Source organism: Molossus molossus, unplaced genomic scaffold (genome assembly GCF_014108415.1).
Source record: "Molossus molossus isolate mMolMol1 unplaced genomic scaffold, mMolMol1.p scaffold_m16_p_1, whole genome shotgun sequence".
NCBI classification, from domain to species: Eukaryota; Metazoa; Chordata; class Mammalia; order Chiroptera; family Molossidae; genus Molossus; species Molossus molossus.
Window position 1 is genome coordinate 49,676,983 of NW_023425344.1, and position 16,387 is coordinate 49,693,369.

The following is a 16,387-nucleotide window of genomic DNA, read 5'->3' on the forward strand; positions in this document are numbered from 1 at the left end:
TCAGATGTTCTTGAAGAATCCAGGGCAATTAAAAGCAGAAAAATAGCCCTGGCCGGTTTGGCTCAGCAGTTGGAGCGTCGACCTGCGGTACAGAGAGACCCGGGTTCGGTTCCCGCTAAGGGCACGTACCTCGGTTGCAGTTAGTCCCCGGCCCTGGTTGGTCGTGCGGGTGGCAGCCACTCGATGTGTCCCTTCACATCGATGTTTCTCTCTCTCTCTTCCTCGTTCTCCCTCCTGCTCTATCTGAACAAAAAATGGAAAAATGTCCTCGGGTGAAGATAAAAAAAAAAAAAAGCAGAAAAATAGAATTGACTGATTTCTATAGAAAAGTTAGTATCTTTCCAAGCTTGCTTTTCTTAGAAGGAAATACATTTTCCCTATTTCTGTAAATGTCACTGAAGAAAGAGTGTTAGCAAATAAACCCCTAAACCTTGGAACTCATAGCAGGCCTTTAGTTTTTTACTTCTGATATTGAGTTCCTCTTTCTGAAAACCACACATGTTTATAGGTTTCAGGCTGAATAACAGAAGGTTGAGAGAAATACTTTCTCCTGTTTTTGTTTGTTTGTTTGTTTTTTGTTTCCTTTCTCCTGTTTTTAAAACTCCTTGGTTCTAGGATTATTATCGGTCTACATGTGATCTAAGTCAAATGTTTTCTACCTAAGGCCTCTTTTAACATCCTCCTAATTCCAACAAGAGGTTCCCACTAATTCAAATCCCAGGAAAAAGACAGAACTCATGATGACCCAAACCTAATACAGTTTAAAAGTAGACACCCCCCCCCCCCCCAAAAAGTGTAGAAAGATAGTCAGGTGAAGAGAAAAGTGAGCATCCTGCCTTAAGGAGTCAGGTGTGTGGAGCAGGCAGAAAGCATCTTGGGTTCGTCACCGAAGCCGATGAGATGGGCTCATCAGCTCAGGAGCCTCGGCAGCCAGCCTCTGACACAACGCCTATGATTATAGCTATAGGAATTGCACCATGTCAAAGGATTATTTCACTCTCACAATTAAGGACCAGCCTTGTTATGAGAAAACTTAGACTTGGACATTTTTTCAGCTTTATTGATATATAATACTCATCAGGCATACCAGAAAAACAGGGAACATTTCACGATTTTCCATGGGCCATGCTAATCATCTTTGTGAGGTTCTAATTTTAGTATATATGCTATGGAACACTACACTTGTTAGGAATTTTTATTATTTTGATACTATTTAGATTTGAAAAATGATCAAATCCCAAATTAATAAACTAATATGCTCTTTGAGGAAAAAAACAGATTTTCAGATTGTTTTGATTCTTTACACTGAACAGAGTTGATGCTTTTTTCTTAAAACAGTGTGTATTGATTTAATTATTGCAGGATTATTATATTTTTAACTTCTGGCATATTAGTTTCCTGTTCCAATACTCATCTTTTCAAATATTGTTCAGCAGTTATCTCTGTATATTGTTCCAGAACAAAACTTTGAATCATTTCATCAAGTCCTCTCCTTAGGAAAAAACCTCTAACATTTATTTCACCAAAATATATGCCAGATTATTTTGAGTTAAATATAAACATACAGACAAGCACCAAAAACAGAAGGAAACATAACTGATTATCTGTCATCTCCAGGCAAAGAAGGACTTTCTAGGCATAAAAAACAATGGAAGAAGCACAGGATGCAAAAATTGATAGAATAGGTCTGACTGTTCTTGGCCTTCTCCCCTTTTTCTGGATTAGTTTTACTACCTGGGAATTTTTTTTTTATTACAACTTGCCAACAGCACTTCATTTTTTCCTTTTAACATCCCATTCTGCAGCTTCCTTGGCTCTTTTGCCAGATGCCAAGGAGCACGGCATTGACATGGGCCATGTAAAGGCTGTCAAAAGCTTTGAAGTTCTTCTCCTCCCCTGTGATGACCCTGGCTTTCTCCTTGTAGACATTCCATATGGGCATGACTGGTCCTGTCAGCTTGGTGGCCAGCTTGAGTTCCTCAGCAGAATTGTCTCCCTTCTTGGGGGCCAAGGGCTTCCTGGGAAAGAGTATGAACTTGGAACAATACTCCTTCAGCCGCTGCTCGTTGGCCTGCAGGGACTTGGTGGACTTGTTGCACCTCCTCAGATCCACAGAGATCCCAGTGGTCCTGGCCACGTTTTTGTGGATGCTGGCCAAGTTAATTCCGCCAAGCTGAAGCCCCTACTGACTCTCACTTTGGTGTGGTACCTCACCGTGGGGCATCTCACTATGGGTTGGATGGGTTCTGATGCAGGAAGCAGGGTGATGCATCACACTTTGGCTTGCTGGGCCTTGCATCTAGGGATCTTCCACGTTGGCTGGTTAAACTACATGGCAACATGCCACAGCAGGTCTTTGTAAAAGTGGGGCTTTAGGATCTTACCATTTCAGCAGGGCACCATGGCCACTGCCCACAGGCCTTCTCCGAAGGAGAATGTTCCTACCTGGAAAATCTTGAGTGAGATATTTATTCTTTCTGTTCCTTTGTATCCTCATCTATATAGTTGAGATATAAATTCAATTATGGTGAGTTTATGGAACATCAAATTTATGGACTACCAGGATGGCATTTAAAAACATATTGAAGAAGTATAGGGGTGAAAGAACACTTATTTAATCTTTAGAAGAAGTGTGGTATAGTCATAAGAATTGACCTTGGCATTGGACAAACCTGGTTTGTAATCCTACTTTTGCCACCTTAGCAGTTCTATGACTTAAGTATGGTGATAGCAGTTTAAAGGTTAGTTTTGAGAGATAAAAATATAGTCATTCATCACATAGTGATGTTTCAGTAAACAACACATGGTATATATTACAGTGGTCTCATAGGATCATGATGAAGCTGAAAATTTTCCATCACCTAATGATGTGGTAGCTGTCATAATGTCATAGCAGACACATTACTCCAATGTTTATGGTGGTGCTATTGTAAACAAACCTACTACACTAACAGTTGCATAAAAGTATAGCACATACAATTACAGTAGTAAGCTATACCACATAGGTCTGTGTAAGTATACTCTGTGATGTTTGCACACATACCTAATGATGCATTTCTTAGAATTTATTCTCATTGTTAAGTAGCACATGACTATAATAGAGGCTATATCACCAAAATTATATCATTGTCAAAGAGAATAAACCAATCATCCTCATCCTAATCCAAGACACAAAATATCAGTCATGCCCCAACTCAGTCAACTCTTCTCAGACCAATAGTATGTCTCTGTCCAATATCTCCTCATAATAAGGTGACTAATACCACAATCTACTCCTAAAAACATGTAAATCAGATAAAAGGCAAATTACAAAACGGAAAAATATTTACAATAAATATGACAGTGTTAATGCCCTTAATAAAAAATTTTTTTAAACTCCTAAAAAATAGCTCAGCCGGTGTAGCTTGGTAGGTTGAGTGTCATCCCATGGACTGAGAGGTCTGGTTTCAATTACCAGTCAGGGCACATGCCTGGTTTGTGGGCTCAATCCCCAGTAAGGGGCATGTAGGAGGCAGCTGATTGTTTCTCTCTTGCTCCCTCTCTTAAAAAAAAACACATATTTTTTAAAAACATAAAAATATACAAAATATGAGCATGTTCAATAGAAAAAAAAATAAGTAAATAACTGGCAATTTATAGAATATCTACAAAGGGCGAAGATATTATAATAAAAAATGCAAATAAAAATATACCATTAATCACCAATCAGTATTAAGTGTTAAAAGAGAAAACAATACTCAATGTTGCAAACAGTAAGAGCAAATTAGAGACTGTTGGGATTTCAAGATGGCTTCAGAATAGGTGAAAGCTATACTACTCACCTCCTCCAGGTACCAAACTGGATTTACAGCTAAATTATAAAACAACAACCTGAATAACCAACTAAAGGATAGCTGAACCAGAGTATTATATCCAAGGATTTATAGAAGAAGCTACATAGAGACTGGTAAGAAGAGTGAAGATGCAGAAGACTGACCCCTGTGCCCACATGCAGTGGCTGAGAAGCTGGAGAGATAGCTCTGCTGCAAAAGTCCCCCCTAAGGAGCACAGGATCTCAACCCAATGCCAGGATCTCCAACCCAGACCACCACAACCAAAACGTGGAACCTGCATAGCATCTGGCAGTGGAAATCAGCAGGACTCTGCCCGCAGGGAAGACGAGGGAGTCTGCTAGAATCCCAGGTGCTCTCCTAAAGGTCCAATGCACAGGAATTTGCTCTCAAGCACTCACCTGGGTTCTGGTAGGGAGAAGGCAACTCAGGGTATATGGAAGTCACAGAAAGAATATGTGAGTGATATGACTCCAAAGAGTGATCTGGAGGGTCAACTACTGAGGTCTCAGTCCTGAGTCAATATCTCACACTACCCTTGGGCACCATCTTCCAAGGGTCTGGGCACTCACTCCAATTCTTACAGCATCAGCCAGGTGAGTACACTAATCCAGTCCCCCAAATACTAGCAATGCCACCCTGCCAACCTTGAGTCCAGCAAAAAGAACTGTTGGCTGCACCCAGTAGGGACCATTGGTGTGCTCTTTTTCTGGAGAAACTATAGGCAGACACTCAGACAGAACTGGGACCAGTCTTCCCCTGAACTTGCAGGCTCAGCCAGCCTCACCCACAATGGGAGAATGTTATGTTTTATTTTCCAAAGTCCAAGTGGCCCCATCCTGCTGAGCTCTGATCTGTGGGGAAAAGGGAATGTCACTCAGAGCTGGGATTTTCAAAGTGCATCTCCCTCAGCCTGGGGCTCAAGCAAGCATGGCTACACAAATTTTTTTTTTTTTTTTTTTTTTTTTAATCCTCACCCAAGGACATTTTTTGATATTTTGTTCAGATAGAATGGGAGGGGGAGAGAGAGAGAGAGAGAAACATCGATGTGAAAGGGACACATCGAGTGGTCGCCTCCCACACGGCCCTGGACCCAACCAGGGCCGGGGACAAACTGCAACCGAGGTACGTGCCCTTAGCGGGAACCGAACCCAGGTCTCTCCAGACCGCAGGCCAACACTCAGAGCTGGGATTTTCAAAGTGCATCTCCCTCAGCCTGGGGCTCAAGCAAGCATGGCTACACAAATAAGGTGAGGCATAGAGTTCACTCCCCTCCCATGAGCTAGGCAGCACCACCTCTAACAAAAGACTTTCTGGATCTGTCTTCCCAAATCCTGGTGACCCTGCCCTGTTGAGCTTACTCCTGCAGTGGAGACAGCTTGCTGCACCCAACCTGAACCAGTGGTACATTCTTCCTTGGGGAGCTAGAGATGGAGACTGTGGTAGAGACTGAGTGGAATGACTCTAGAGTAGGGATCACATTCTCCCCACTGCATGCCTGACCATGCTGCTCCCAAGTAGGGGACCCACTAGCCCCATCCTCCCAACCCAGTCGCCCTGCCCTACCAAATTTGCACTGTTTGGAAGAGGCAGAGAGGCATGATCAGTTGGGCCCACTCTACAGTGTTTCTTCAAAAAGCTCTGGAGTAAATCCAGTCAATCTCAGGGGATGGCAGAGTAGATGACAGGTGGACACTGAACTCAGAAAGCCTTGGACCTTTTACTGAACTGCCTCCACCTCAGCACTGCAGGAAGCCAACCCCTGTACAATTTGGCCCCTCCACACAAATCCAGGCCCAATAGACACAACCATAATCAGTGAATAGTATGATCATTCCAGACAGGTAGCCTAAGCCTGGTTACACACAACATCTGACACTGACCTGCACTGAAACCCCATCCAAGTGGATCCATAGCCAACAAAACCAGTGGCAGGCCACAAACCTTACCAGAGCTCAACCCAACTAGCCACACAAATGGCACAGCCAAAAGGGGATTCTAGACACTGCTGGGAACAACTCTGGGGTGGTGAAACCCAGAACAGTTACTCATACATGGTGAATGAGATCTATCTTTATAGTCAGTTAGCCTAAAGATTAACTCCATTCACAAATAAGCCAACAGCATTCAAGACTCAACTACAACAGGAAGATGCACAGAACCCACACAAGAAACATTTCTGGAGCACCTAGCTTAGGTGATCTAAAAGATTGTGCCACTGAGACCCACAAGATACCTACATCAGAAACTGCTCAAAACAAGCTTGGAAATCAAAGCAGATTTACCTAATACAGAGAGTCAACAATAAAAAAAGCAGACACAATTTGGAGACAAAAATATACCCCAAGTGAAAAAACAAGAGAAATCCCCAGAAAAAGAATTAAATTAAGTTTAATGGAGACAACCAATATACCATATACACCTTAATAAATTCAATAAGATTAAAACCATATTAGGCATATTATCTGACCACGATGGTATAAAACTAGAGACTGATTACAATAAAAATTTTTTTTAAAAACTTAAACACATGGGGGTGAAATAAAATGTTATTAAACAATGAATGGATTAACAGTAAGATCAAAGAAGAAACAAAAATTTACATGGAGAAAAACAAAAATGAGCACACAACAACCAAAAATTTATGGGTCAGAGAGAAAGCAGTTCTGAGAAGGAAATTCATAGCACTGTAGGCCTAATTCAAGAAGCAAGAAAAAGCTCAAATAAAAATTCTAACCCTACACCTGAAAGAACTAGAAAAAGAACAACAAACAAAGCCGAGAGTAGGTAGAAAAACAGAAATAATTAAGCAGAAATAAATGACATAGAGACTAAAAATATATATATAAAAATATCAGTGAAACCAATAACTGGTTTCTTGAAAAGATACACAAGATTGACAAGCCTTTAACCAGACTGAGAGAGAGAGAGAGAACCCTAATAAATAAAATCAGAAATGAAAAAGAAGTAACAACTGACACCACAGAAATGAAAAGGATTGTAAGAAATTGTTATGAACCACTATATGCCAACAAATTGGATAACATAGGCAAAATGGATAAACTTCTAGAAACATACAATCTTCCAAAACTAAATCATGAAGAATCAGAAAATTGGACTAGGCCAATTTCAACTAAAGAAATTGAAGCAGTAATTAAAAACAAAAACAAAACTCCCAGCAAACAAAAGTTCTGGACCAGATGGCTTCACAGATGAATGCTAAAAGCATTCAAGAAAAAACTAACACCTATTCTCCTCATACTATTCCAAATTTCAAGAGGAGAGAAGACTCCCAAACTCATTTACAAGGCCAGCATTATCCTAATTCCAAAACCAGATAAAGACATTACAAAGAAACAAAATTATAGGCCTATATCCTTGATGAACATAGATGCTAAAATCCTCAACAAAATATCAGCAAACTGGATCTAGCAATACATTAAAATGATCATACACCATGAACAAGTGGGATTTATTCCAGAAATGCAAAGTTGGTACAATATTTGCAAATTAATAAATGTGACACATTACATAAAAAAAATAAAGGATAAAATTTACATGACTATATTAATAAATACAGAAAAGTATTTTATAAAATCCAGCATCCATTTATGATAAAAGTTCTCAAGAAAGTGGGAATAGAGGGATCATACCTCAACATAATAAAGGCCATATATGACAAACCACACCCAAAATTATACTCAATGGGCAAAAACTAAAAGCATATTTAAGAACAGGAGCAAGACAAGTATGTTGCTTTCACCACTCTTATTCAATGTAGTACTGGAAGTCCTAGCTACATTAAGCAGAGATAAAGAAGAAATAAAAGACATCCAAATTGGACAGGAAGAAGTAAAACTGTCATTATTTGTAGATAACATGATATTGTATAAACATTCCACTAAAAAAATAATAGAACTGATCAATGAATCTGGTGAAGTAGCAAGATACAAAATTAATATTCAGAACTTGATAGCATTTTTATATACCAATAATGAATTATCACAAAGAGAAATGAAGAATACAATTCCATTTACTATTGCAAGAAAAAAATAAGGTACTTAGAAATAAACTTAACTAAATTGGTAAGAAGCCTATACTCAGGAAAATACAGGATATTGAAGAAATAAATTAAGGAAGATACAAATAAGTGGAAGCATATACCATATTCATGGATAGGAAGAATTAACTTCACTAAAATGTCCTTACTACCCAAAGCAATCTGTAGATTCAGTGCAATTCCTATTAAAATACTAATGTCGTATTTCATGGACCTAAAACAAATATTCCACAAATTTCTATGGAAACACACACATACACACACAAATAGCTTCAGCAAATTTGAAAAAGAAGAATAAAGTTGGAGGTATCAAACTATACTACAAGGCCATAGTTCTCAAAACAGCATGGTACTGGCATAAGAACAGGCATACAGCTCAATGGAACAGAATTGAGAGCCAGAAATATACCCATGTCTTCATGGTCAATTAATTTTTTTTTATATTAAATTTTTGAGAGAGAGGAAGGGAGAGGGAGAGAGAGCTAGAAACATCAATGAGCGAGAACATCGATTGGCAGCCTCCTGCATGCCCCCCACTGGGGATCGGGCCCACAAACTATACATGTGCCCTGATTGGGAATCAAACTGGCGACCTCTTGGTGCATGGGTCAATATTCAACCACTGAGCCACACTGGCTGGGTTGGTCAATTAATATTTAACAAAGAAGTGAAGAACATACAATGGAGTAAAAACAGTATATTCAATAAATGATGCTGGGGAAATTGCACAGATACATGGGGGGAAAAAATAAAACTAGACCACTAACTTGCATCATACACAAGAATAACCTCAAAATGAATTAAAGACTTAAATGTAAGTCAAAAAACATACAAATTCTAGAAGAAAATATAGGGAGCAAAATGTTTATCATAGCAATATTTTTGCAGATATATCTTCTAGGGTAAGGGAAACAAAGGAAAAATAAATTAATGAGACTACACCAAACTAAAAAGCTTTTGCACAGCAAAGGAATCATCAACAAAATAAAAAGGCTACCCACTGAGTGGGAGAACATTTACAATAACTAAGACCTGGAAAGAGCTCAAGTGCCCATCAATAGCTGAGTGGATAAAAAAGCTGTGGTACATTTACACAATGGAATAGTATTTGGCATTAAAACAGAAGGAAATCTTACATTTTGCAACAACTTGAATGGACTAGGAGAATAATATGCTCAGTGAAATAAGCCAGTCAGAGAAAGATAAATACCATATTATCTCACTTATATGTGGAATATAATGAACAAAATAATTTAATAAACAAAATAGAAACAGAAGCCTAGGCACATAGAACAGACTGACAGCTGTCAAAGAGGTGGCAGTTTGGTGAACTGGGTGAAAAAAAGGGTGAAAGAATTATTTAAAAATTTAGATAGCCAGTGGGGCCCACAAACTCTACATGTGCCCTATCTAGCTAGCTAGATAGACTGACACAGACAATAGTATGGTAACAGCCAAAGGGAAAGGTGGGTTGGAGGAGGTGGAAGAGGGCAAAGAAGAATAAATGGGGAAAGAAAGAGACTATTTTGGGCATAGGTGCACAATGCAAAATGCTGATGGTGTTTTGTTGAGTTGTACACTTGAAATCTGTATGGTTTTGTTAAACAATGTCATTCCAATAAACTCAATTAAAAATTTTAAAGTATATAAATAAATAAAATAAGTTGTTGGTGAGTTTATACATTGGTACAACTATTTTGGAAGGCAATTTGATAACATGTTCAAAAATATATGTTAAAAGCTTAAATTATGTTTATTTAGTCATACCACTTCAAGGAATTTGGCCTAAACACATCAGACAGAAACATAAATATTTATGTCTATGAATATTCATATACAGCATTATTCATAGTAAAATATAAAAATAACCTAAACTTTTGTCACTTGGAGACTAGTTAGATAAATTTATTACCCATCTGCTGACTATTATACAATTACTAAAAATCATGACCTTGAGGCCCATTTAAAGAATAAAGAAATGTCTGTGATTAGCATTAAATGAAATAAAAAGGGTATAAAGCCCTGGCCAATTTGGTTCAGCAGTTAGAGAGACCGGGGTTTGGTTCCTGCTAAGGGCACGTACCTCGGTTGCAGTTTTGATGATTTTCTCTCTCATTCTCTCTCCTTCTCTCCCTCTCTCCCTCTTGTTCTATCCGAAGAAGAATGCAAAAATGTCCTCAGGTGGGGATTAAAAAAAAAGGGTATAAAATATATTTCTTATACTATTTCAATTCTAAAAATAAACCACCTGACTGAACATACACATGCACACATGTATACAGAGAATAACAATATAAAAAAAACACACAATAATGTAACACTGAATATTTTTACCTAAAGTTTAGATAACTTTGTTTTGTCTATCAGTATTATCTGAAGTATCTGCAATGAAATTATTACTATTTATAGATTATGAATAGCCTGGCTGGTGTGACTCAGTGGTTGAGCATCAACCCATGAACCAAGAGGTCACCAGTTCAATTCCAGGTCAGGGCACACGCCCAGGTTGTGGGCCAAATTCCGGGAGGTGGGGTGGGATGCAGAAGGTAGCCAATCAATGTTTCTATCTCTCTCCCTCTCCCTTCCACTCTCTCTAAAATCAATAAAGAGCCCTGGCCAGTTTGGCTCAGCAGTTAGAGCATCAATCAGCCTGCGGTCCAGAGAGACCTGGGTTCAGTTACCACTAAGGGCACGTACCTCAGTTGCACTTTGTGCCTGGCCCTGGTTGTGTCGTGCGGGTGGCAACCAATCGATGTGTCCCTTTCGCATCGATGTTTCTCTCTTTCTCTCTCCCACTCTATCTGAAGAAAAAAATGGAAAAATGTCCTCAGGTGAGGATAAAAAAATAATAATAAAATCAATAAAGAAAGAAATTCTTTAAGAATAAACAGTTTTCTGGGAAGAGAGGGATCATATCTCAACATAATAAAGGCCATATATGAAAGACCTACCACCAACATCATACTCAAAGAGCAAAAATTAAAAGCATTTCCCTTAAGAACAGAAACAAGGCAAGGATGCTCACTTTCGCCACTCTTATTTAACATAATATTGGAAGTCTTAGCCACAGCAATCAGACAGGAAGAAAAAATAAAAGGGATCCAAATGGGAAAGGAGGAAGTGAAACTCTCATTGTTCTGAGGTGACATGATACTATACGTAGAAAATCCCAAAGACTCCATCAAAAATTTACTAGACTTAATAAATGAATTAGCAAAGTAGCAGGATACAAAATTAATGTCAAGAAATCGATAGCATTCTCATACACCATTGATGAACTCACAGGAAGAGAAACTGAAAAAACAATACCATTTACCATCGCAGCAAAAAAATTAAGATGCCTAGGAATAAACTTAACCAAAGAAATAAAGGACTTATTTGCAGAAAACTACAGGTCATTGAAAGAAAAGAAATAGAGAAAGATATAAAAAAAGTGGAAGCACATACCCTGTTCATGGATTGGAAGAATCAACATCATTAAAATGTCCATACTACCCAAAGCAATCTATAGATTCAATGCACTCCCCATCAAAATACCAACGATATACTTCACAAAACTAGAACCAATACTTCAAAAGTTCATATGAAACCAAAGAAGACCTTGAATAGCCACAGCAACCTTGAAAAAGGAGAACAAAGTTAGAGGGATCACATTACCAGATTTCAGGTTATACTACAAAGCGACTGTAATCAAAACACCCTGGTACTGGCACAAGAACAGGCCAGTGGAACATAACAGAGAACCCAGAAATGGACCCAAAGCAATATGCTCAATTAATATTTGATAAAGGTGGCAAGAGCATACAGTGGAATCAAGACAGCCTCTTTAATAAATGGTGTTGGGAAAATTGGACAGCTACATGCAAAAAAAATTGAAACTAGACCATCAACTTACACCATACACAAGAATAAACTCAAAATGGATAAAAGACTTAAATGTGACTCATGAATCCATAAATATTCTAGAAGAAAATGTAGGCAAGAAAATTTCAGACATCATTTGCAGCAGAATTTTCACTCATATATTACCTAAGGCAATAGAAACAAAGGAGAAAATGAACACATGGGACTACAGCAAACTCAAAAGCTTCTGCACAGCAAAAGATACAATCATCAAAATGGAAAGGCTACCCACTGTATGGGAGAGCATAATTGCCAATGATATATCAGATAAGGGGTTAATTTCCAATATATAGAGAGTGCTTACACAACTCAACAAAAAGAAGACGAAGAACCCAAAAAATGGGCAGAGGAACTAAATAGATACCTCTCCAAACAGGACATACAAATGGCTAAGAGACATATGAAGAAATGCTCAACATCATTGATCATCAGAGAGATGCAAATTAAAACAACAATAAGATATCACCTCACACCTGTCAGAATGGACGCCATCAACAAATCATCAAACAAGTATTGGTGAGGGTGTGGAGAAAAGGGGATTCTAGTACACTGCTGGTGGGAATGCAGACTGGTGCAGCCACTATGCAAAACAATATGGTGTTACCTTAAAAAATTAAAATTGAATTGCCATTTGACCCAGTGATCCTACTTCTAGGAATATACCCTAAGAAGTCTGAAACACCAATCAGAAAGAATATATATACCCCCATGTTCATAGCAGCACTATTTACAATAGCTAAGATCTAGAAACAGCCCAAATGTCCATCAGTAGACGAATGGATAAAAAAGCAGTGGTACATATACACAATGGAGTACTATGCAGCTGTAAGAAAGAAAGATCTCTTATTCTTTGAGATGACATGGAGGGACCTGGAAAGTATTATCCTAAGTGAAACAAGCCAAACAGAGAAAGACAAGTATCATATGAACTCACTTATTTGTGGAATATAATGAACACAACAGTCTAAGGAATGGGGTAGTCCCAGAGACATGGAAGTGGGGTACAGACTGACAATCCCCAGAAGAGGGAGTGGTGGGGGAGAGATAAACCACAGAACTTATATGCATGTATGCATGAACAAAGGTCATGGACTACAAAACTGGGAACAGGGTGGGGAGGGGGGAATCAGTGGGGGAAAAAGGAGAAACATCTGTAACAAAAATATATTAATTTAAAAATAAAATTAAAAATCCTATGTGTTCAATTAATATCTTCTAAATAATTTTAATTATTTTAAATTTAAAATAATTTTTAATAATTTTTAATAATTTTTAAATGTTGGTTTCAGCTTGGAATCACTATCAAAGCTGTGATTTGTGTCAAAATAAAATGTTTAAAATGAAAAAAAGAATAAAGTTTTTTTCCTCCAAAAATATGATTATCTCATATACAAGGGATTTTTTCCCTCTCTCTATTTAATATAGTTTTCAAAACGTTTGCAATAAATATATAATAATAAAAAGTAATAATTATTTTATTTTATTTCTAAAAAATCCTTGCTGGTAAAACTGTTCATTTTTATAGCCTTAGTACTGAGGAGCATATAAAGATGGAATGTAGGACACAAACACAATAATAATTTTTTAAAGACTTAAATACTTTATAAAAAACAATAAATCAACCAATACAAGGACATTATGTCTGCAAGACTGTTCTGGGCCCAGCTGGGGTAAGCTTTAGTTCAGACTTAGACAAACTCACCGCTCCTATTAAGTGAGCTGCTACACCAACCGCTCGCTCTCTTCCACCGGCCGGTAAGACAAAAAGCAGAAAAGGGTTTGGAATGGAGAGAGCAAGCCTACCTTACTCACAGTATCAAGTACTGTTCAGTGAACTGTCTGATCACTTAAACAGTGTTAATTTGAATTAGAAATTGAGGTAATAGGGCCCAGGAATAATTTAAGGAAATTTACAGGCTCTGCACAACCAGAATGCAAGTCACTTCTCCTCCGGGGCCAAATACATAGTTTATTCATTAGTAAAATCAACATTTTTATGGTCTGTCCCAATTCTAATAGTCTATGATGTGAAATTCTTTCATAATAAATAAATATATATGCAGGAAAATCTTGTCTTCTAATGGAAAATATTTGACTAAAATGAAATTAATAGAGAAAAAAATGTTGATGATTAGTTAGACTAGTTATCAGATAAAGATATACGAAGTAGCTACCAGATTCTAACTTTAGCTGTGGTTCCTAAAGGAAACATTTCTTTTTTTTTTATCCTCACCCGAGGACCCTTTTTCCATTTTTTTGTTCAGGTAGAGTGGGAGGGAGAGAGAGAAACATCGACGTGAAAGGGACACACGGAGTGGGTGCCACCCGCACGACCAACCAGGGCCAGGGACAAACTGCAACTGAGGTACACGCCCTTAGCGGGAACCGCACCCGGGTCTCTCTGGACCGCAGGCCGACGCTCTAACCGCTGAGCCCAGGTCAAGGGAACATTTCTTAATGTTCCCCCCAAATGCTGCATGATGTTCTTTATGAGGTAAAACCCCAAAGCAGGCAGCATATAAGTAAGGAAACAGACCTTCAAACCCATTTAATTTAGTTCTAAAGTGCCAAGCCAACAACATCATGTTGATGGAATCTTCAAACTTGGCCCCTTGGTCCATCATTACAATATTTAAACATTTTAACAATGTGCACATTAATAACTGTGGTCAGACCATTTCTCTAGGAGTTTGCCTACTAATCTTACCACTCCCTGGAGCAGTTGTGAAACTGTTGATGTGTGTAGTTATTTTTTTAAAACTGTAAGAGAGTAATTATAATATAAGGGTGGGTGGATGCATATAATTTGGAATGTTAGCTCCAAGATCCCTATCTAGAAATTCCCTGACAATGAAACTGTCAGAGACAAATGCTTGTACATGTACAGGAGAGGCTCTAATGCCTAGAGAAGAGAGGGTGTAGTCACCCAGAAAGAAGCAGGGTGGTACTTGGGTTGCAAAGCCCTGGGGCAAATGCTAAAAATTGAAAACCTTTGTTTTTAGCCTACATAGTGCTGTTCAGACACATTCATAGTAAAACATGAAAATTTGAAAGTCCCTGGGAATGAAATTAAGAGATTAACAGTTCTCTCATTTTCAGAAAGTAAAGAATATTTTTCACACAGAGAAGAGGCAGTCATTGTTCAGTGGATTGGCAGATCCTTTAATTCTTACCTGGAAAAGACCTCTTCGTTTTTTGATCATTTGTACTTTTTGCTAAAATAGTCCATTGAAAGTGTGATGTGTGATTTAGATATCTTTTGCCTGTCATCGGAGCTAATACCATTGACTCATTTCTAAGAAAACACCACAGAATTCTTAGTTATTACTAAGTGAGCAAGTTTTAAAACCAGTAACATGAAAAGGAAATTTCTTAAGTGTGAGCCAATCTTCTTCTTTGCTCTGAATAATAATTTAAACTGGCCCTGGCTGGTTTGACTCAACAGTTAGAGCATTGGCCCATAGACCAAAGAGTCTCGGGTCTGATTCCAGTCAAGGGCACATACCTCAGTTGTGGTTTGGTCCCCAGCCCTGGTCGGGTCATGCAGGAAGCAACAAATTGATGGGTCTCTCGCAATGATGTTTCTCTGTTTCTGTCTCTCTCTGTCTCTCTCCTCTTCCCTCCCTTCCACTGTATCTGAAGATAAATGGAAAAATATCTTTGGGTGAGGGTTAAAAAAAAATAGAATTCAAACTCTATACTATTACAAGTGCAATATAAAAAAGAGAGAAGGGGGTGCCTGGCCGGTGTGGCACAGTGATTGAGCATCGACCCATGCACCATGGGTCGCCAGTTCGATTCCTGGTCAGGGCACGTGCCTACATTGTGGGCCCAATCCCCAGTCAGGGGCATGCTGGAGATGATGAATCAATGTTCTGTCTCATAGATCTTTCTATCTCTCCCTCTCCCTCTCTAAAATCAATAAAGAAAAAAAAATTTTTTTTTTTAAAGGGAGAAGGGTAGAGAAACTGGCTTTATAGACCAGACTGTAAGCATTAAGTTGAATGCAATAAAATTGCTTCTAGTCAGCTCTAACTTTTTATATAAGACTCCAATAGGCATAAACACTCATTTGGCATAGCATTATCCTCTGAATGTCATGAGTTCATGCTAAAGGATTCATCCAAACCAGTTCATCCAAACCGTATTCTCTAAAACCTGACTCGGTCTGTAAAATACCTCAAATGTGATTGCTGACTTAAAAATAAACAGTTATTTCACCAGCAAAAAGTCTTCATTGAAGAATAGTAGAAAATTGCAATTTGGCACATACAAGCTATGGCAAAAGCATAAACTCAGAGAATAAAGAGAGAAACATTCTATTATAAAGGAAAGGGGAAGTTGAGAGGAACTATTATAAACAAAGAATCCATTGGAGGAAACTGGAAATTCAAAGTGTAGTGGCTTTTCATTGGCTAAATTGTGACAGTCTCTCATTGACTGGGTCTGTTGCAGATGCAAGGCAGTCTTTTTCTGTTTGGGACAACTACTAATTAGTGATAGGACATGAGAGCTCCCCTTGAAGGTCCTCCAATCTTAGTTGAGGTCTCCTTTATTAATTTTCACATGTTTTAATACCCATCTCTCCCCTTGG

The 16,387-nt window shown here is 38.3% G+C and overlaps 2 pseudogenes; both read right to left on the reverse strand.

The window, feature by feature from the left end:
* Nucleotides 1-1,090: 1,090 nt before the first annotated feature.
* LOC118621943 lies at nucleotides 1,091-1,177 on the reverse strand (annotated as a pseudogene).
* Nucleotides 1,178-1,773: 596 nt separating this feature from the next.
* LOC118615934 lies at nucleotides 1,774-2,403 on the reverse strand (annotated as a pseudogene).
* Between the last annotated feature and the right edge of the window lie 13,984 nt (nucleotides 2,404-16,387).